Genomic DNA, 22,907 nt, shown 5'->3' with positions numbered 1-22,907 from the left:
TGAGAGGGGATGGAGTGCTCAAGGGGTCTCATTTCCTGCTCCCCTAACACCCCCGCAACTTGGTTCTCCTTACACCAGCCCGGAAAGATCATTCACGGGGCATCTGTGGCGTGTCCTCACTAGGACTGTGAAGAATACCAGAAACATGGGGATGGGTCTGCATGTGGGCAGCAGAGGCACTGGAAGGAAGAGCATTGCCTCCAGCCTCACTGCCCACACTGTCCTGGGACCTTGCACAAGTCCTTTCGGCACTGAGGCTCGTTCGCTCCCCTTGGGGGATGAGGTCTACCTCATACAGCTAGGGTGTGAATTAAATAAGACAATACATGTCAAAGACTATTTAAGGCTGCCACCTGTTAGCCATTTAATACAAGCCAGGAACTGTGTGCTAAGTGCTCTGTGTGAACTATTTCAGCGGATCCTTACCACTTCCCTGTGAGGGAGGCATCATATCCTCAAGCTCAAATGAGGAAACAGACTCAGAAATCAAAGCCCCTACCCAAAGTCACACAGCTCGTGAGCACCGGAGCCAGGAACGACACCCAGGCCAGTCAGACTCCACTGCTCTAATCTGTGTTCTGCTGCCTGCTGTATGGCAGTTGCTCCAAACACATTACATAACATGTAAATGCTGAGCTGGGGGCTGCTGGCTCTCCACCCAGGAGGCATATGGAGAAGGGGGCTGAGTTTTGGCTGAGAGGGTTTAGGAAGCCTTTCTGAAGCAAGAAGTGCTGAATCTCAGTTTTGCAGGATGAGGATGGATAAAGGCAAAAGAGAAGGAAGACACTGCAGACTGAAAAAAAACCAACAACAACAATAACAACAACAACAAAAGAGCTGGAGGCAGGGATGACCCAGGCAGATGGGCAGAGCATGGCAGCAGAGACTGGCCAGGCTGGAACTGGAACAAAGTGGAGCCTGGCCTTAGTGAGGGATGGGCCATCTTGGGGGCCATTCTACCTGGGATCTTTTCCACCCACACCCCGAGAGGCTCTTGCATCTGCTCCTTTGGTCACATAATCACCATGGAGAGAATCAAGAACCACGACTACAAAGGCCCAACAGCCCCTCTCTCCCCACAGCAGGCTCAGAACCCAACTCAATGAGCAGGGGTTTTTGCCAGCAGCCAGCCTGTGTGGCAGGGCCAAGCTGCCAGGCCCAGATTCCAACCGAAGCTCTGGGATGCCAGGAATCCTCATGCTGCCCTATGCACGTAAGTTATCACCACCATCAGCCTGGCATTAAGGTTCCCAGGAAGGAAAAGATGCAAAAATGAGGCCTCAGGACATGAGCCAGGTCCCTACCTCATGGGACTTCACACTCCTCACACCTGCTGGGACGGTGTAGGTACTTCCTTAATAACCTCTTGTTGAGCTGAACTACACAGAAGATTCTTCCACTTAGGAACAAATCAGGAGCTTGATACATCTGGATTAAAGTCTGTCCTGGAGCCCGTGGTTTAGTCCCGCCTTAGCTGGAAGGACCATTTGCCTGTTTGCTTTCAGGAGATGAAGTGCCCCGACCCCCACAGTCTCTGCTTCAACCTCTCTCCCCGCACCCCAGCAGTCCCTGCACCCTGGACTCCATCCCTAGTGTCTGTCCCTCCTCCAGGGTGAAGCTGAGGGGATCCCAACCTCCTCCACCTCCATCTGCAGGTTCCCCCAGCGTGTGGCTGTGCCTGGGCACTGCTCCAAATGTTTAAAGCTACACTGCCCTCCCCACTGTCTCCACTCCCCACCAAGCCCAGAGTGCAGAGTCTCGGCCCAGACCTCAGACCCATGGAGAAGGGAAAATGGGAGTGGGGATGATTTAAGCAACTCTGATCATTGGCTCACCTCCAGCCCACCCTCGGGTGCTTTTCTGGAAGTAACAGGACCTGGAGGAGGGAGGAGGATAAAAGCAGAACTGGATAAAGCTCTGTTGGTTCCATGGTCTCCTCCCAACCCTCATCAGGAGACGGGCAAAGGGGCAACAATGAAACGGCTTTGGGGGGGTGGTCATTCGGAGCTTCCTGGGCTGGGTACAAGGACACCCATTTCTTCATCTTCCACCCACAAGTCTACGGGCAAATCAGTTACCTCTGTAGAGCCCCAGTCCCCTTACCTATTAAATGAAGACAGTAACCAATGACCACATACGAAGACTGTGAATACTCAGTGAAAAATGAACGTGCTTAGCAAACTGTAAACACCCTTAGAAATAGCAGACATTTTTCGTAATCCTGGGAGGTAAGAAATTCAGGTTAGACTATGTGGCTTGAAGGGAAAAGAAGACCTAGGAATCCATTCCATTTGGCGAACTTCTTTCCACACATTCTAGGACAAGACACAAGTCTCCAGGTATTTAAAAAGCACTGATGGAGACCTATTTCCTGGTCTAAAGGACTCAGTCCAGTGAAGGGTAGAGCTCCACCCACATTTCTACAATAAGGCAAAACGAAATGTGTTACTGAGGGAATCACACAGACAGGATGGGGCATTTCATTCTGGCCTCATAGATCAGCGGAGGCTTTTATAACATATTATAACAGAACAATTATTAGCATAATAACTATGAGTGCTTGCTGTGGCCCAGGCAATCCTAAGTATTTACATGGCCATTTCATTTAGTTCGCATGAAACCCTGTGAGTGGGTTCACAGATAACAAAACTGAGGTACAAAGAAATTCACTCCTATGTTGGCCTTATAGCTGGGAAGTGGTAGAGCTGGGGTTTAAACCCACCAGGCTCTGCTCCTCTAGTACTCAAGGAGCTGGGTCAACCAAGACAGGTCTCAGACAGACTCTGTGTGACTAAAAGGCTCTGATAAGGCCTGCAGCGATAAATCACTGAGGGGCAGAGTTGACTCACCCACGGCCTCTCCTGCCCATGGCAGCTCTGACTACTGGCCCAGGGTCCCCCATCGGACACTGCCTCTGGTCTGTCCTGGAAGTTGGCCATGCCTTTAACTCCCAAGGCTCCATGTGGGCACCAAATATCAAAGGAGATTGATGTACATACCTATATGTCAATGTATATTTACATAACAGATTACCCATAGACTAATTGTTCTTATTATAAAAGGTAGTTCAATATCAGAGGGAGAAATACTCTCAAATCCCAGCTCTGCTAGTCAAGGCTGTGTGACCTTGGGCAAATCTGAGCCTCTCTGAGCCTCAGCTTCCTCCTGTGTGAGATGTGGGTAACAGTGCTTGTCTCAGGCAGTCACTGCAAAGATGAAAGGGGATAATATGTCTAGTGCAGCACCTGGCACACCATAGGCTTGATAGATAATGGTTGAATTGGATGACTTTACAAAGGATTTCCACTGGAAAATCATTTTCTTCACAATAATATTCAGCGGTACTAGTGGTACTTTTCGCTAGCATTCATCCGCCACTAAGCTAAATCCGTTACATGCATTACCTCATTTAATCCTTAAAGGATCCTTTAGTCCTTTGACTTAGCTTCGGGACAACAGCAAGGATATGTCCAGCATGTTGCTCTTACTCACACACACGTATATACGGAGAGAGAGAGAGACGGTCAAACAAGCTAATATTTATTAGGCACTTAATATATGCCAGGCACTGTTCTCAGTATTCTGCATTCAGTAACCTATTTCATCTTCTCAAAAATGTGCCTGGAAGGTAAGGACAACTTTGTCCCCATTTTACCAATGCGGAGCTTGAGGACGGAGAGGTTAAGTACCTTGCCCAAGGTCACTTAGTCAGGATTCAAACCCAGGGCTCACATCCTTAAGCTCTACACTATATGAAAATAATGAAAGAAAAGTCACAGTGTGACTGTGTAACCAACCCCCAAACCCCAAATGCTAAGAACTTCAGTGTGTTGCTTGTCAATCCCCCTCCAGCCAAACCTTGCCACCATTCCCTTTCTGCCAGGATCCACTGTCACCCTCACCCCGTCCCTCTGCTCCTGCGCCCTAGCTCTGTCCCCCCTATGCACAGGCGGGAAGTATCAAACTAGTGAAGTTTTTAAAGCCCTGGTCATCTCCTCCTGGGGTCTTAGTCTTATCCCCTATGGCTCATCCTGTGCACGGCCACGAGGGTCGTCTTCCCATACATGGCACTCTTCTGCTCAAGAGCACTCACAGGCTCCCTGCTGCCTAGAGCTGAAGACTCTATGGGTCCAAGAGGAACACCTGGGGATTCAAGATCCCCACTATTTGGCCTGGCCTCCTTCCCTGTGGCCCTGGGCTCCTCACTTGCTGGCTTACAAGTCCCAGCGACAAGGCTGGTCATTGAGGCCTTTCCTGACCACGTATTTAAAATGACAGCCCTCCGCCATCTGCTTCCCTCCACCTGCACCCAGCACAGCCTGTTTTCTTCCTGTGGCAGTTCACCCACCTCTCATCACCTGGCCTCGGACCTTTACCTTGTTCACTGTCTCTCCCTCCACACAGCAAGGGATTTTGTCCTGGTTTTCTTTTTCCCTGCTGTAACCACAGCGCCCAGAACAGGTTCTGGCACAGAGTAAGGACGCATAAATAGTGAATAAATAAATGAGTAGACATTTAAAATGCCTAAGCAGAAAATACCCAAACAGAAAAATGAAGGGTTCTCATGCCTCTGGCCTCCCTCTCTACTCCTGAGGACATGTGTGGAGGACAAGCAGCAGATGCCCAGATTAAATGTCTGGAGGCCAAAGCCCTTCCTTCCCATCCTCCCTAGGATTTACAACAAGAGTTGCCCCTGAGACTCTGGGCCCTCATCCTCCGTGTTCTGAACTTACACACACACAAACAACACACACACACTTTTTTCCTCTCTCTCTCTTTCTCTCTCTGTCATCTTGAAGGTTGTCTGTATCAGTTCTAAACTCATCTGCCCAGCCTCATTTCCTTCTACCCACCTTCAAAGTGGGCCGTTTCCCATTTCTCCCGAATTTGACACCCACTAGAGATGCTCTCTTCTTCCTCCCACTTACCCATCTGCACTTCGTCTACCCTTCAAGATCCAGAGCAAAGGCAGCCTCCGTCTCACCCTCCTCCACCCCCTCCTCCAGGAAGCTTTCCACCCCCTGTCCAGCCCCTAGAAAACACTCCCTGCACCCACTGCTGTCTCCCCCAGTCATATGGAAATTAGTCATGAACTACCTTGTGACTTGCCTTCTCTAACTGAGCTAAACTCTTAAATCTCCTCTTACTTAATTTTTTAAAACGCGTATGTCTTGTTTTCCTAAGTATCCTTTGAACACTTTAGGAGGAGAGGCTGGGCCTTAAACCATATTGTCACTCCCTTGGCAGACAGCCTAGGGCACACAGTAGGTGTTCAATGTATGCTTCTCAATTAACTGCCCAAGGTAAATAAGTCACCTTCCTAATCAGGTTACTTCCTCAATTATAGAAACCTGGACTGGCTTTTCCCAACGCCATGAATTTTTTCTTCAGGGCCTGCCCTGACTTAGGTTATCTACAAACCCATCCGCCATGGGCTTGTGCTTTCAAAGGGTGTTAGATCCATTCTAATTGCACTCCCTGAACTGGGCAGACGAGTATGACTGGAAAAGAAATGCTATGTAAACTCCCATAGGTCTCAAAAAGGAAAGTACATAGTTGTTCCAGGCAAACCCAGACATTCAGAGAGTTTCAATTTCCTCAAATATTGGAGTTCAACAGAAGGTGGAAACATGGTATAAGTGTTAGGTGGGTCACAGCAGAAAACCAGCACTTGAGGCCCAGCTCAAAGTAAACTGAGATTACGACAAAGGGTCAAAATCTCCAATTACTAGTGAGCTTCAAGGAGATGTCAGATAGGAAGGACGGGTCCTTGTTTACCGAAGACCCTCCAGGTGTGGGACCATGCAAGCTCTAAAGGAGGTTCCCCTTGTGTCCCCACTGCAAGGTAAGTAAGCTGTGACTAGCCCAGTTCACACCTGAGGAACTAACTGAGGTCAATATGGCAGCACGAGGCAGACCAATGACTCAACCAGGTAAGTCAAACTCCACAGCGTGACAATCAGGACGCCCAGATTATCTATGCTTTCAAAATGTTCGAATAGGAAATACAGTCACTAGCTTTAAAAATAAAAAAAGCACAGAAGGTCACAGGAAATGTGTCCTTCCTACTCCTGGCCCTGTCTCCCCAGTCTGTCCCCACTCTAAGACAGACAATCATTATTGTTAGTTGCTTGTACCTGTCTCTGTATACATACACATGCACTATATATGCAATGCAAATACAAATAAATATAGATTCTCTTCTTTATATAACTGGTAGCAGACTGTACACATTTCTCTGGGCCCACTCTCATCTTCTAAAGGAATGGACTTGGAGTAGGGCAAGGTGAATAGAGCATCTCTTCATAACTAAAAACAAGTGCATCTGTGTGACAAGCCCATGAAACAAAGGAAGGGAATGTTCTGGAGACCACTAGTGTAAGGAGAACCGAGTCACCATGGACACCACTGATCCGCTGCTGACCCAGGCTCCAGGCCAACCAGAGAAGGGCTCTGGTGGTTGGGGCAGGTGGAGAATCACCCACCCTGACAGTTGTGGCTGCCCCACTGACTAAAAGCTCTGACTGGCCTCGCTGAGCGTTTCATCTTCCAGAAGAGAGAGGAAGCATCCATAGAAACAGGACAACTAGCCTAATTCCCATGGCAATGCTCAAGTGGGTAGTGACCAGAAGGACACAGGGACTATAGAGGAAAAGCAATCGTTTCCTCTGAAACGTGAGACCAAGAGGGGGAAGTTGGTGCCTGAGACTCTAAGAAAACAGACTTCAAATGGGTGGGAGAAGAGAAGGGCTGAGTTTGAGGAAGTAAATGATTCAGACTCTCTGAAATGCAATTCTAGCTTTGTAATTGGGAGGAGGGGTGGGGAGGAGGGAGGAGTAGGGGGATGGGAGGGAGAGGCAGAAGGAAGAGGCAGAGAAGGAGGGAAGAGGGGGCCTTTTAGGAAGTGGGCAGTTCACCATAATTGTTGAAAGCTGGACGCAGGAGCAAACTGATTAGATTCTAATTCCCCCTCGACCCCTTCCCAGCTATGAAATTTGGAGTAAGTCAACTAACCCCTCTGTGCCTTAATTTCCTCACTGGTAAGTGGGGAGAATGACAATATCGACCTCATGGGGTTGGCACGAGAATTAAATGAGTTAATATTTACAAAGCCCTGACCCCAGTCTTGGCTCACTGTAACTGCTCTGTAAGTGGTACAGAATAGGAGCCATGTGGTTGCACAGGAAAGCCTTGTTAAAAAGTGCAGCGCCATCACGAGGAGAAGGAGGCATAACCACAGAAGACCCTGAGACAGTGATACAGGGCCCGTCCCAGAGTGTCAGCCAGAGGAGGCAAGCCTGGGACCAGCTGAGATTGCACAACATGTCCCAGGGGGCAGGCAGGTTTAATAGTGGGTGGTCATATTGCGCCAAGAGGTCCAGAGGCATAAAGGGTCCCGAGACATTGGACCTTGGCTCCCACACAGGGTACATCATAGCCACTGTCAAAAAGAGTTACTGACAAGTAAAGATCAAATGTGGAGACAAGACAGAAAGCTGAGATGGGAGAAGAGCTTGGTTTTTCCAAAAGGATATTTAGATACTTTCAATGACTTCAAGTCCCCTGGCCCAGAACATTGGAAATTCTTGCAGATGAGGCCACTGAACTGCCTGTTGCATCACTGTGGGGTGGCTAGGGAATACCTGAAAGTAGTCATGGAGACCTCTGGGAACTGAGAACACGTGATGTCAAGACCTCACTTCTTTCTGTGATAGGATACCTGACGGTTGATGGAGAATTGCAATAGACTTGGCATATCTAGATTCAAGAAGGCAACTGGTCACAGGTCAGAAAAGCAAAAGGGCAAAGACTTAGGCAAGGGGCAGCTTGGACTACCATTCCCAAAGTGAGCCAATTAAAGAGCATGTCGGGGGCTCCCTCGTGATGAGCATTTTGTCAGTGACTTGAGTGATGCTATGGAAGGCACGCTTGAATAGGATCCTGAAAGAGCTCAACGGAACAGCGTTGCACGGAATTGAACAAATAGAAATTTAACAGGAATGGTTGTTCTGAATCAGACGGGAACAGAACAGACGCTCTCCATTTAAATTCTAAAGCCACATACGTCCTAGGACACAGGCGAAGCAGCTTACCAACACCACATGTTAAACAAATCTGGTCAGCAATAATAATGTCAGTGAGTCAACGGTGTGATATAGCTGCCAGAAAAGCTGATGCAATCTTGGGCTGCATTAAGAGGAGTAGAAGGAACTGAACTAGGGAGGTGATAGCTCCCTTCCTCTGCTGTGGTCACAACACACCTCAAATACCATATATGGTCTGGGCATTGCCCTTGCTGTATTAGAATATCGGATTTTGTTCAGAGAAGAACCACAGGGCAGGTAAAAAGATCTGATCCTACATCATGGGTGGTTAATCTGGAAGAAGACTCAGGAGAGAACAAAAGGGCTGTTTTTAAATATCATATTTCACTAATTAGAAGATGTAACTTTTGTTTTCAATTATGAAATGTCTGAAGGCAGAATGTACCTTACAATTCCCTATCATCTAACAATGTCTCTAGGCCAGGATGCAGCTGTAGCATAGTTGTCATTGCCTCATTTCCATTGTCACATGGAAATTTGACTGTTATTCTTGTGGCATATCTGGACAACAGTCACCCCCAATATTTCAGGAGACGAAACATCTAAGGACCATTTGAGGAAAGAATGTGAATCCTGGGTCTTGACTAAAAACACCCCATTGGCACCTTCTGATAAAATCAAGAAAGAAACATCATCAAAACTTAAATAATGGGTATCAGCAACTAGAAAAAAAAAATTCCAGAGACAAGAGAGATTAAGAAATACATCACCACTTTACCAGAATATAAGAACGTGCCAAAAAACCACATTGATGACTCTGAGTCAAAAAGTGATTCAGAACAAGGACTTGGATTCTGCAAGTGAAAAACTTTAGAAATGCCATAACCAATTCGTTTTCCTTTTTATGTGCATGCAAGAGTGATATGGAATGAAAATGTAGGTCTAAATTCTAAAATAATTATTTCAGTAAATATAAAATAAAACTTTCAAGTGATAACAAGACATGGTTCCACAGTTTAATTGGAGGCACTTTTTCTTTCTTACCAATAAAATAATGGCACATCTTCTAATTGATGGTATCATAGATTTAATTTTTAAAAATAGTATGTGAAGAGCTGTCCTGTGGAAGAGAGATGAGACCCCCATTCTCTATGACATTAAGGAGGAAGAACTGGGAACAAATGCCAGAAGCTATGGGAAGCCATCAGGGAGGTGACAAGAGGAGCTGTCCAAAGAAGGAACGAGTCACCTCCAATCTGCCCAGGCTGGAACAGCCTTGCGGTTCTGAGGTCTGATTCGAAGACCTCACCGTGCAGAGGAAGGCATCACACTTTCTTTGTTGCACACGTAGGTGCTTTGACTGAACCATTTTCTTAAAAAGTCACCAGTTAAGGGTAAAAGACACTTAGGGAACAGGACTAACTGGGAGGCCTGCGGCAGAGAGGAGCACTGCCCACATCTGTGCTCTAAGCCTTTTGTGGGCCAGTTCGGGAAAGGGTCAGAGGGGAGGAGGCCACCTACCTGTGTGCCGAGCCCCTGTGCACATTGCCCCATTTAATCCTCACAGCCACCCTGTGAGATAAGAATTATCACACCCATCTCACAGAAGAGAAACTTGAAGCTTAGAGAAAGTTAAGTGGCTTGCCCAAGCTTTCATAGCGACTCTGAAAACCGCGATCCATCTGTGACAAATAGAGGAAACTCTGGAAGTTTTGGTTGGCAGAATGAATGACTTGAGTGATCAATTGATCAATCAATCAATGAACCAACTTGGTCTCATATTGGTAGAACTGATGCTAGGAGAACAGAGACGAAAGCCATTTCAGTAGCCCCCACCCCCATCAATAGCTTCACGGGCACTAAACTCATGCCGTTTGCCGTTTGCCGTTTGCAGGAGCAATTTATTCCATCACAGAAAGCAAGGGTTTTTCTGAGACATCATTTATGGCAGAGAACAGGTGCCAGCGGCCCTGCTCAAATGTCAAAGCTGCAAGCACACCAGGTTGCCATGTCTCCCACCTGCTAGGTTAATACTGGAGCCGGCGGAAGCTGAGCTCAGCTTTTGGCCCCTCCTCATGACCAGGATGTCCACGGGGCTGGGGGAAAAGCTGAGAAACAGCCAACCCACAAATGTGTTCCAGCTGTCAGGTGACATCAAGTCCGGCCCCAGTCCACCAGCATGCTCAAGCCTCCTCCTTTACTGGGAAGTAAACTCTAAGTGTGCACCAGAGACCCAGGGCAGGACACACCTGCAGCGGGTATTCAGGTGCTTAGGAGACCACGGAAGGGAGAAGCCATCATTTCAGATCATGGCCACAATACTTGGCGAGAGCAGTTCTGATGCTTACATAACGGATTCTAACAAAGGAGGAGGGGATCACCTGCGTTCCTGTCCCATCCCAGCTTTGCTGCCTCATCCACACACAGGCAACTCCTGCTCCATAGGCACCGCCCCTCCCAGGGGTTCATTCCTCTCAAACTAACCTTGAGGAAGGAGAATGAGCGGGACAGAGGCCTTAGCTTATAGTGAGGTGGTGCAATGTGAGGCAGTCACCATTTTCTAAAAAGGACAGAGCCGCCGAAGCTCAGAGCAGGCACACGTGGTGGCACAGAAAGTGACAGATGTCCCATTTTCTAAGACCCTAACTGAGGAGTTCTAAAATGGGCTGTTCTCCTTCTAAACTGAAAGACGGGACCTCCCACACTGACTCTCTTCACACAGAAGGCTGCGGCCAAACCCGGACACAGACCAGGCCTTATCTGGGTCCAGCCTTAACTGACCCCTCCTGCCCCACCCCCCACCATTCCCTACTCCCCACACACTCCTTGGTCCAGATAACAGCTGCTGTCTGGTCAGTGTACACGTCCAATTTATGGAGGGCAGTGCAGGCCGCCTGACTCCCCCACAAGTTGATCTGCCTGAAGGATAGCTCTGACCACTCCTCTCCAATGGCTTCCCACTGTCTGCTTGGTGAGGGTCAGGCCCCACCCCCAGCATTCAGGGCTAGCCTTATTCCAGCCTTAACTTCCACAGTTTCCCTAAACAGCCCCCACATTTCCACCATGTGGCACCCTGAATGTACCCTCACTTTTCCACATCTCTTTGTGCTATCCCTCTGCCTATCTCTGCCTATGGAAATCCCTCCTATCTTCCAAGGCCCATCTCAATGACCAAGTGCCACCTTCTCCAGGAAATCTGCCCCAGTTCCCACATACTGTGTGACTCTCCAAAGCACATTCTGTGCTCTGTCTTGATGTGCAAGCATCAGTGAGCTTATCTGCTGCACCTCCCTCCATGAGTTAGATGAGCTCTGTGCTCCTGTCATTCCTCACGGCACCCCCAGCACGGCAGCTGCCCCTGCTGTGAGCTCAGCAGCCTTGGCCAGGGGTACTTGCTTGCCCTGCCAGCACCCTATTACACCCCTTTCTGATTCCTTCCTCCACCTATTCCCAGATGACTCATCCCCCATTCTCTCAAGGTTCAGCTCTGAGCTGACAGCTAATCAGAGATAAACTAATCTCTTTTGTCCTTCCCAGTTAAAAAAAAAAAAAAAAATATATATATATATATATATATATATATACACACACACATATATATGTGTATACATATATATGTGTTTATACATATATATTTGTGTATATATACATATATATGTATATATACATATATGTGTGTATATATACATATATACATATACATATATATACATATATACACACATATATATGTGTGTGTATATATATATATTCTTTTTTTTTTTTTTGCATGAAGGCGTTCTCTGGAGACAGGGACTGAAAACAAAGGTGGGAATTATAGGCCCCAAAGGCTCTGGGGGAGGTATTTTTGGTGAGGAAAGATCTTGTATCACATGGTCGTGTAAACCAGTGCTACAAACACATACATCCTAAATTCAAAGAATGGGAAAGTGGTTAGAAAGGGGGTGGGGAGTGGGTGAGGCTCTGTCCTTCAAAAGGGAAGGCCAGCTGTAAGCAGGTCTGCCGGAGACTGACCACAGGATCACAACCGGGATGGAGAATAATAGACTTGACTGAAACCTGGCTGGGTGACCTTGAGCAAGGAACTGCACCCCCAGGCCTCTGCTCAGTATCAAGAACCCCGTGAGCCTAAGCTTCCCCATAGGTAAAACAAGGTGGCAAGAGTGAGAACTGGATACCAGAGGGCCCTTCCCATCTGACATCCCAGGATTCTGTGACTCATGGCCCCCACCTCTTTCTCCCTCCCAGGAAGTCAGTATCATTTCCAACTGTACTACTAGTTCCACTCCCTCTTCACCTTGAGCCCCACCTGAGTTCAAAGGGAAAGAAACCACTGAAGATCTCCCAGCCAATCAGCAGGTAGAATGGGTCTCTCCCACCACAGGTGGAAGGAAGGGGGAAGGTGTTGGTTTCTGTGGACACAGAAATGCTACTCTCATTCACACCATCTGTCTCAGCCCAGAAAAAGACAGTCAGCTTGTTGCCTTTGCGTCTCTGACCTACCTTTTTAAGAGATTACAACTGCCTGCCAAATTTAAATGCTACCCTAAAATCAGGACATATAAGGTCTCTCTGTCTGGATCTGAAGGGTTTCAAAATGGGTATAGTGGGAGCGGTGAAGAATGAAACTTGGAAGCTACGTAGACTGTATTGTGCAGCCATGCCAATTAAAGATCTTCAAAAATAGCCTCTCTCTTCTCTCATGCTGAAGATAAAGATGAAGTTTCAGCAATAAACAGACATCTGCTAGGAGCTTCTGAAGAGATGACAACATAAGGACCTCAGAGAGCCGCCAGAAACAGCCCAGAGTCCTCTCCAAGCCGCCAGCAGCTTCCCGCTCAACAATGGTGGAAGGGTGGGGGCAAAGGGACAGAGAAGGAGGTGACGCTGAGAGGCTGGGGAGATTGGGAGACGAGGCTCTCCATAAGCAGGAGGACATAGGGGAAGGCAGTGGTAGAAAATGGAGAACGGGCTGCCTTCTGCAAGGAAATAAAAGCTCAGGGACCCACTGAGAGGATTTCCAGGAAGCCATCCAGAGGGTACCATGCCAATGTCATTCATCCTGTAAATGGGTCACTCCTTCGAAGTAGAAAAAACATGACATTTTGGAGAGCCAACCTACGCTGTGCCCTTCGCAAACATTTTAATTTCATCTCTACATCAATCATTGGAGAGAGGTATAAATACTTCCCTTTTACAGACTAAAATACTAGAGATCATGGACTTGCTAAGGCCACATAGCTAGGATTCGAACCCAGGTCTGTCTTAGTGCAATGTCTGTTTGTTTGTTTGTGTGTTTGTGCCTCTATCATCTGCACGTAGAACATGCCTCTGAGGTTTATTCTCAGTGCCCAGACTCTCTACACCCACAAATCTAACACAACGAGATTCCTAAAGGGGAGAGGTAGCAAAGTAGGGTGGAGGGGCAATAGTTGAGCTTTGGCTAATTCAAATAACTGCCGAGTCTTGGCAGCCCTGTAGGCTGTGCCACGTCACATGCTGGTTGCTACCCAGGAGGCCTGAGGAGGAGCAAAGGGAGAAACGGGCACAAAGTTATGCCTACGGATCCACAGGAGACTGGGACAGCAGGTGCTCCTGAGGAAGAGAACCCAGAGATGAAGGACAGGGGAAGGAAGGCTTCCTTTTCATTCAATTCCCTTTGCACTGACTATTTTACCACGCTTCCATTTATGTGTGTGGGTGCATACCACACATCTGTGCGCGTGTGCCGGGGCGCGTACCACGCATCTGTGCGCGTGTGCGGGGGAGCATACCACGCATCTGTGCGCGTGTGCCGGGGCGCGTACCACGCATCTGTGCGCGTGTGCAGGGGCGCGTACCACGCATCTGTGCGCGTGTGCGGGGGAGCATACCACGCATCTGTGCGCGTGTGCCGGGGTGCGTACCACGCATCTGTGCGCGTGTGCCGGGGTGCGTACCACGCATCTGTGCACGTGTACGGGGTGCGTACCACGCATCTGTGCGTACCATGCATTTATGTAAGTATGTGGGGGTGAGTACCCTGTATCTATATATGTGTGTGGGTGGGTGAGTCATTTTTAAGAGAGCCCAAAATGTCAGATACAAGATAACAGACACACCCAAGCTGGAGGTGGAAACCTGGACCAAGCAGGAACTTTTGGGTCCCCTGGTTATACCAAGCCTGGAATCCAGAAGAAACCTGAGACTTTAGCCGGAGCCCCCTCCTTCTTTCACAACAGAAATGTGCCACAACTCCAGGCAAAGGGCTGAGAAGCTCTCCCAGCATGGACCTCAGAGTCCCCAAGGCCATATCTGGTTTCAGGAGCCTCAAAGGACATTCCCTAAGGAGAGAGATTGACTGAATCCTCTCCCTGAGAATCTAGAAAGAGGCCTTCCTGACCCTCTGCTTAATCATCTATTCTTTTCCCTTTCATCCAGCTCTCAGACTCCTCCCTCCTCCCAGCAGGGAGCTCCTGACTCTTATTACCTTTGTTTGCATCAAGTTGTGAAAAGCCCAGCTGTCCGGATATATGGAGTGTCAGCACCCTGACTTTACAGCAGCCATGGCCCCCCACCTTCTGCTTCCCTGGGATGAACAGCTGTCCAACAGAAGGGTCAGCAGCTCTGCCAGGGCCCCAGCAAACTCTAGACACAATGTGCTCCAGGGAGCAGTTCTCCTTAGTGACCAAAAGTCCAAGTGACGCTTTTCCAGGCACTTCTTCCGTACATCTCATCCTCCTGACCCCGGACACAAGTTAAACCCTGAGAGCCTGCAAGTCTATACCAACACAGTCAGTATTTAGATAAGTAGCCAAGGCCAGACATTCAGAGTCGTGAGAGCAAAGACATAGTTTCCACATCTTAACACATTGATACTACAGTGGCCAGGCCAGAACGGGATGTCCCTAGACTCCCACTCCCATCTCTGACGGCCGAGCTTCTGGACTCGGTGTGTCAGGAGCTTGGGCCTGCAAATGTCCCATAAACCTGCTGTTGCGGCAGCTCAGGGACCAGGGGCTGCCACCCAACTCCTTGTTGCCCCCCAACTCCTTGCTGCCCCCTCCTCTTGCTGCCAGCAGAAAGGGTATCTGTACTGGACATCCCCCACTGCCCAGGAAGGAGAAGAACCTGAGCCTCAAACCAGGAGGAAATAAGTCACTGTTCTTGGGCCTGCCTTTATTTCCAGATTTCCCAAAGAGAAATCTGACCAAACCTTGGAAGGAAATACAAGTGCTACAAGGTATCTGGGCGGCAACTGGGAGGAGGGGATTGAGGATGGGAAATTACACCGACTTTCAGGGAAGAGAAATACTAGTACAAATAAAAAACACACACTAAAAATCCCAATCCCAAGAGCGTCAGCACCATCCATCCACACACAGCACTCCCTGCCATCCGCCACGGAGACAGGACAGGTTTTCCTGTGATGATCATGCTATTTAGATGCGTAGATGGGGACAAAGCAATTGCATGTAAGAAACGCTACCATGCCTGGTATTTACAAAAGGCTCTTCTTTGGGGGCACAGGGATGGGCGCTTCCTCAACAGCTGATAAAGAAAGGAAGCTTCTTAAAAATCAGACTCCATGGTGACATGATCCTGCATCAAAGGTCTGTTTGCGACCAGAGAGCCCATGTCCCCTTCTATCCCTGCCAGCTCTGAGTTTCTGAGACCAGATGATTAGAACGGAGGAGGCTTATCAGCACAGACCAGACTAGCCATGTTTTCTACCTCTGGGGAGGATACAGGGAGGAAAACAGAAAATGGTGGAGGGAGGGGTCAGGGCCCCCCAAAGTGAGGTGACCGAGATGTTTGGCTATTAGTCACTTTCCCAGGAAGACAAGACTGGCCATCTGAGCCTGGAGCTTTGCCCTGCCTGCTTTGTCTTAACATACTACGTCATCCTGTCTTTCTCGGATAGCTCAACTTCCCTGAGTAAAAATAAATAAATAAATGAATGAATGAATGAATGAATGAATAAATAAATAAATAAAATGAAAAAATCAAAATTGGAAGCCTAACATTAGAACAATTTCACACTGAAGAAATCAAAATGAAATTTTCAGGAAGGAAGGGGAGGAAATAGAATGGGAGAGAAGGTGGGGCTACATGGGTTTTCATAGCTTGCCATCTCCTCAGCCCCAGCTTTCCTTGTTTTCGAACTTTTAGGAAGTCCAGGTATGTTCTCTAAAATAATATCATACAATAAAATAAGTAAATATCAAAATTCCAGTGGCTCAGTGACCTTATCCACACATATACCTGTACCAAATGCATGTGTAATTTTGTCTACCCATCCAAATCAGTTACAGGAAGATCTCTTTTTTAGGAGGAAAAAACCCAAATTTGGGTTTTTCATTAGAAAAATAAAGTATTTTTATTATAAAAATTTTGGGGAAATACTGAGAAGTAAAAGATAAAGGAAAACAATCAACCCTAGCCTGACATCCAGAGAGAAAGACTTAATATTTTGGTGTATTTCTGCCTAGTGGAAAAGACCATCTACGGTTAAGAAGAATGACGAGGAGGAGAATGAGGAGGGGAAAAGAACCCCTTCAGTGAAGGGCTGTTTGCAGAGAGGGGTCCTTGCTGGGGGCAGGGGGGTCAGAAGAAGTCTATCAGAGTGCCCAGCACCCTGAGGAGACGAACAGGGAGTCAGGCGTGGAGCTCGTTATCCAGGGAGGGAGCATACCTTTTCCTTTCCCCTGAGTCTCGGGTCTCCTTCGCTAGGACCCCACAGACGTGCCTGTGGTGATACTATTATATCTTTACCACAAATTCAGATAAGACACTGAAAGGTCAACTGTTCATATTCTGTCACAACCTGCCAGTTGCAGATGCATCATGAGTTGAGAAAGGCTCCACAATGCGCCCAGGTGTGAGGTAGGTTAGAGAAGTTTCCTGAAGGCACAAGGGAGGACGTACTGTCCAGAGAGAGGACAAAGAGAGAGGTATACAGTGTTCTCCTCGCCGCCCAAATGCCAAGTGTGTGGGTCATAACATGGTAATCCCTGTGGCTGGGTAAGTGAGGATTCAAAGCTCCGGCACAAATGACCTCAGTCCCTGTGAGTCTCACATGTGACCTGGGGAGGCCAGTTGCTGATCAGGGCACAAATGTGGCTGGCTGGGCTCCCCACCACAAACCAGAGCGGCTCAAGTAACACAGCAAATAGTTCTTTTATTATTTCAGGATGTTTACAGACTGACGTTTGCTGAGAAAACATCCACACACGAGCAAGTCATCTTTTTTTAAAAACCACTTATCTAAACACAGGCACGGGCAGTCATACAGAGACACGACAGGGTTCATTCATTCAAAATGCATTTCCTGAGTGGCTAGGACACAACTGGACAGATGTTCAGTGGGTGTCAGCCCCAGCACAGACCCAGCGCTGGGGATCCAGCATGGCACAGAAGCCAGCTCCACTCTCCAGGGGTTTGCTGTCCAACGGAGGAGATGGGCACGTAAAATGGAAGAGTAACGGTTGGCTAAAAAGGGAGACACTGCTCTAGCTTAAAATAGGCTTAAAGGCACTAATGACCAAATGCAGCATACAGACTTTGTCTACATCCTGATTCGATCAAGGGAACCTGAATATAGACAGATGAGACCCCCAAAATTACTGTTAATTCTGTTATATGCAATAATGGCAGTGTGGTATGAAAGAGACTGTCCTTTCTAAAATACATGCATACACACACACACACACACACACACACACACCTATATATTATATAGGGGCAAAATGACATATCAGAGATTTGCTGTAAAATATTTCAGGAAGAACACAAGGAAAGAAATAGGGAGAGAGAGAGAGAGAGAGAGAGAGAGAGAGAGAGAGAGAGAGAGAGAGGATATGAAACCAGTCTGACATAATCTTGATGACTATTGAAGGTGGATAATGAATATATGGGGCTCGTTATATTATTCTCTCTATTTTTATGTTTGAAAATGATGATATTTTTAAATAGAGGACTGCAATACATCATGGTGGATATCCTAATGAAGACTGGCATTAAGTCTAAGGGAATACAGAGCAAAGAGAATTTGTGAGAACCAGAAAATAAATCTGCCAAGTTCACGAGTTTTAAATGACATTTCATAGTGGAATGGGAACACATATTCACAAATACTTGCAGCAGGTCCCTGAAAAACATTTCTTTCTACCTCATTGCGTTATAACGTTGATGAGATGCCAAAGGAACTTAACCCTTGCTTAAATCAATTAGCCTATGATAAAGTGGTTTCACTATACATTGTTTCACTTAAAGTCACAGAACCTAATGATGACATTAAGTGAGGACTTACTGTACAATATAAGGTAGGGAATAGTAAGCACAGCAGGGGAGCTGCACATACCAAACCCCCAGAGTTCAGAGGATGGCCACAAAGTTTTTCTCCTTCCCTTAGTGTTTAATTCACCACACAGACCTCTCTCAAGCAGACAAGGCCAGAATCCTAGGTTGGTTACTCACTAGCTGTGTGATAGGGGCAAGTTTTAACCTGAGTCTCAGTTTTCTCAACTGTAAAATGGGAACGACCCCACCTACTTCTTCAGAGGGCTAATGTGGGGATCAAATAATATAAAGAATAGAAAGACCCAGCATAATGAACAGTATTCCATTTCCTGGCTCATTAAATACCAGAGACCCTTAGCCCTGGGAGGACTTCAAAGATTAGCAACATGCAGTCCAAATCTTCTTATACGCATACCCCACCCCTTCCTCCAGAGTCAGGGCTCACCACTAAGAAGGCAGGACTTCTAGCCTTCATTAGTAGGCAGTGAAAGGGGCAGGCCCATGACTGGGACACACACCCAGATGGGGGTGTAGACATGAGTGGAGAGAACAGAGACACACCCCAAACCTAGGCAGAGAGGGATCACCCAGCTGTTCGTCTGCTCCTTGCAGCTCCAGGGAATGGGCCTCCAATGCCCACAGTTACAACCAGCCTTAGTCCTTGAGCTGATTCATGCTAGAGCGTAACTGGTTGGGTTATTAAAATAGTCACAGGAATGTAAAGTACAGCATAGGGTATATCGTCAACAATATTATAATAACTACCCAAAAATAAGACCTAGCCAGGCAGTCAGCTCTAATGTGTCTTTTGGAGCAAAAATTAGCATAAGACCCGGTGTTACATAATATAATATAAGACCGGGTCTTATATTAATTTTTGCTCCAAAAGATGCAGTAGAGCTGATTGTCTGGCTAGTATGTATATGGTTTCAGATAGGCGCTAGGCTTATTAGGTGATCACTTTGTAAAGCATATAAATGTCTAATCACTATGTTGTACACCTGAACTAATGTAATATTGTATGTTAACTGTAATTGAAAAATAAATAAATAAAAAAAAGCTTTTTACAAGCTTGCTACCCTTCACACACACACACACACACACACACACACACACACACACACAGAGTCTCAGGCCCCTCCCTAAAGATATAAATTAACAAATAAACAAATAAATTAATAAAAATACATGTAACTGGTTAGTATTAAGCTAATCGTGATTCTTTTTTTAGAAGAAGGGGATGAGCAGAAAGCCAGAGCCCAGGGCCTGAAGAAGGAAGGAGGTAGGGATAAAAGTGATGTCATTTTTTTATGAAGGTATAAAAATTGTATTGTAATTTTTTACTCCAATTGTAACTCTCAGTCACCTTGTAACTATAAATGGTATACTCCAACACCTACTACCCGCCCCCGCCCCCCAAAAAATAACTTCTAAGGTAGAGCTTATTTCAGCTAACACAGTACTCCACGACCATCCCAGAAATCAACTGTCAGAGGTGAGACCAAGTCCATGGCAGAGGCACGCTTCCCCTCAAAATAGCACCCAAACAGTCAATTCCTTCCTATCCTAGCGTGGCCAACACCAGCCATCACCCTTGACTGGAGGACCGCTGGACAAGGGATCTGAGGTTAAACAACCTAGGATAACATGGGTCAGGTTCAAGCGCTTTACCAAAGAAGCGTCCCCCGACTCTTTGGACAGAATCTTTTCAGAGACCTGGAGCCTCCAGTCAGCACACGGTAGGGCCATGATCCTGCAGCACAGCACCCCACGTTCCACAGCCACGGGACACTGGGCAGAGCACTGGACTGAGCTCCAGCAGAGCTAAGGCGGGCTTAAACCCTGGCTCAGCCACCTTCTGTGTGACTGTGGGCAATCACCCTACCTTAGTCTGTTTCCCCATCTCTAAAATCGGGAGGGCAAAACTGCGTTTTTGGAGAGTAACCATGAAATCGGCTAGAAAGTGCCACAGGGGAGGACCAGTTCCCCCAGTAGGCACTTAATAAATCTGTCTTCTGTCTGCCTAAAGGCGAGTTCTTACTGCCATTAGAGTCTCCAGAGCATCCGGTGCGCTACCCTGGAGACTTGAGGCCCACTTGTTGGTCCATTTGCCCTGGGAAGGGGACAGGAACACAGCTGGCACAGGTGCCAGGGCACCCAGGCATGCAAAAGTCAGAGGGCCCACCTGCCACTGGCTTTCTTACCTTGGGACTGTGTCAGAAGGGTCGGGTTAGTGACTTCACCTTCACCTAAACCACTGAAGATTGTAGTTGAGCAGGCAAGACTGACGACTGCAAGAGGGTCTGCAGGCTACTGAATGCCCCTCCTCCCCCGCAGGGCCTGATGCGCCTCCAAATAAAAGCTCTTTGGCTTTAAGAACCCAGGCTTCAGAATAAACAATGTGGAAGGAGACACACGTTTACTCTGGTTTCAACACGCCTCTTCGCCATCCAGCAAAGGCCATTCCCAGCTCTGCTGGCCTAGGATAAAGTTAACCCCACCTGCTCCAGATCAGTGGTGGCAGAGGCTGCGGACAAGACCCCACTTCTCCCCAGGGCCAGTAGGGCACCTGCAAGGTGGGCGCCGCGGACGCCCCGGCAGGGGTGCCCCTGGGCCTGGGGTGAGCTAGGGTAGCTGTGGGGCGCGCGGCGCCGACAGGACAGCGCCGCGGCCGCTCTGGCCACCGCCACGGCCCCCGGCCCCAGACCCGGTCCCAACCAGCAGGCAGCCAGGCCACTGACATTTGGCCCAACTTAACTTCCTGTTGTTAAGGAGGGAGGGAGAGGGAGGGGGCCAGTGAAATGTGAGGAAAGAACGTGAAAGGCGCGGAGCCCAAATCGTGGGAAGCAAAGTTTGGGGATGATCTTCCTCCCTGGTGGCAGGCGGTACTGCTGGCGCATCGCGCCCACTCCATGTTGACGTTTGGCGATTTTCTGGGCTTAGAATTGCCGCGTTTGGCTGTTGAGGGGCAGAGTAAGAGGTAGTTCAGGGTGCGGATGGAAGGCTTTCATTGTATTCGAATCCGTTCAGAGACCGATCCCCGCAGCGCCACCTGCTCGCCCCGCGCCGAGCCGGGTGAATTTGAGGCGGGAGATGCTGCGGCCGCACCTGACCCTCCCGGGCACGGGCCAGAGTTTGGAGTCCAGTCTCTACTGGCACGACTCCCACTCGCGCCTGCCCGCCCGCCCTCCCCGAAGCCCTGCGCGGTCCCTGCCTTACCGAGAGCCGCGCTGGCCACTGTGCCTCGGGCTAGTTCCTGCCTTTGCCTCGGACGGCGGGCGCAGAGATCGGGAACCGCAGGCCGCCTGCGGAGCTGGGAGCGAGCAAGGCGGCCCCAAGCAGGCTTAGCCCTGCGAGCTCCCGCAGTTCTGCGCTGCGCGGCCCGTGGGGCTGGGAGTCGCCCCCATCGGCAGCGCGGCCAATGACAGAGCAGCCGGGACGCGACTCCGCCCCTGGCCCAAGGGCTGCAACCAATGGCAACGCGGCGCGGAGCCCACCCGCTCCCGGCCCGCCCCGCCCCTGGGGGCCAGCTGTCACCGCGGCTGCTGCGGGCGCACGTGGGCTGCAGCTGGACCACCAGCTCAGGGAGGGGCCTGGCGCTCCCACCTTGACCAGCACACGTCTGAGACCAGTGGAGGGCTGATAGGGGCGGGGCGTGGTGATGCTGCGAGATGAAAACCCAGGTGCTGGTATTCTAGTGTCAAGGGAGAGGCAAGGGCTGGGCCTCATGCTCCTCCCCGGCCTAGGCAACTGGAAAGCAAGCCTCGTCGTCCCCTTGTGGACTTGGGAAAGCAGCATAGCACTTTCAGTACCGGCTGTGGACCTCCCTCCTTGCTTTGCATCTTGACCACCCTGGGCTTCAGCGAACCCCCTGCCAGCTGATAGGCTCTTCCCCTCACTTGGACTGCCTTTACTTAGAATAAAGCTGGTGGGAAGAGGAGGAGTGGTGCAGACCACCTATGTTACCTAAGAACCCTCTTCTCCAGGCTGTCAAATGGCTGGCTGCCTTAATCTCTGCTCTGCCCCTTCCTGAGTTGCCCATCGCCCACAGCTCCAGGAGCACCAATCACAGAAAACACAGCATGAATGGTGTGGGCCCTAGTGAGGGGTGTGAAGCAGCTTTGCAAACTGTAAATGCTGCAAACACCTTGCAGTGATCATGAGACAAGGATCCCATGGGCAGGAGTCATGTCTTGCTCACTCGGGGCACCCAGGGCCCATCATGGGCTTGGCCCAATGTAGGCATCAATAAATGTTCTTGGAACTGAGCTGAGCCAGGGGAGGGGAACAGGCAGGCTTGGGCAGTGAGAAAATAGCATTGTGGCTCCAGGCTGCTGGAATTTCCACTGCACCAGACCACCTTTTCCCTGGAAAGACTATGTTCCCTTGCCAAGTAAGTACAAACAAAGCAGTTTGCCCCCATCAAACGTGGGGCTTGTGTTTTTTTCTCTACTCCTTACCACGTGATACTGCTCCAGGACTTTTGGCTTTTCCCAGGGATTGTCCTACCTGGAAGCTCTCTTAGCATCTTTGGAGTTCGATCAACTTCATTTAGATGAACTTTCAGTAAAAGCTGTCCCT

The 22,907-nt window shown here is 48.7% G+C and overlaps 1 protein-coding gene across 14 annotated transcripts in view; it reads right to left on the bottom strand.

Moving 5' to 3' along the window:
- The window catches only part of MICAL2 (microtubule associated monooxygenase, calponin and LIM domain containing 2), a 203,808-nt gene extending 182,090 nt beyond the window's left edge, over positions 1–21,718 (bottom strand). For 11 of the 14 annotated variants that reach the window (XM_074336000.2, XM_074336004.2, XM_074336003.2 and 8 more), the window contains exon 1: positions 21,546–21,701. The gene's annotated coding sequence lies outside the window, so the exon portion shown is untranslated. Of the gene's footprint in view, positions 1–20,530; positions 20,701–21,545 lie in introns of those variants that run through there. The other 3 variants (XM_088791640.1, XM_074336009.2, XM_074336001.2) reach the window with 3 other exon arrangements.
- Between the last annotated feature and the right edge of the window lie 1,189 nt (positions 21,719–22,907).

The sequence above is a fragment of the Rhinolophus sinicus genome, chromosome 14 (assembly GCF_057876585.1).
Source record: "Rhinolophus sinicus isolate RSI-liver-muscle chromosome 14, RSI-T2T, whole genome shotgun sequence".
Classification (NCBI taxonomy): Eukaryota; Metazoa; Chordata; class Mammalia; order Chiroptera; family Rhinolophidae; genus Rhinolophus; species Rhinolophus sinicus.
The sequence above is the reverse complement of the archived record's forward strand: the minus strand, read 5'-3'. Positions and strand labels throughout refer to the sequence as shown.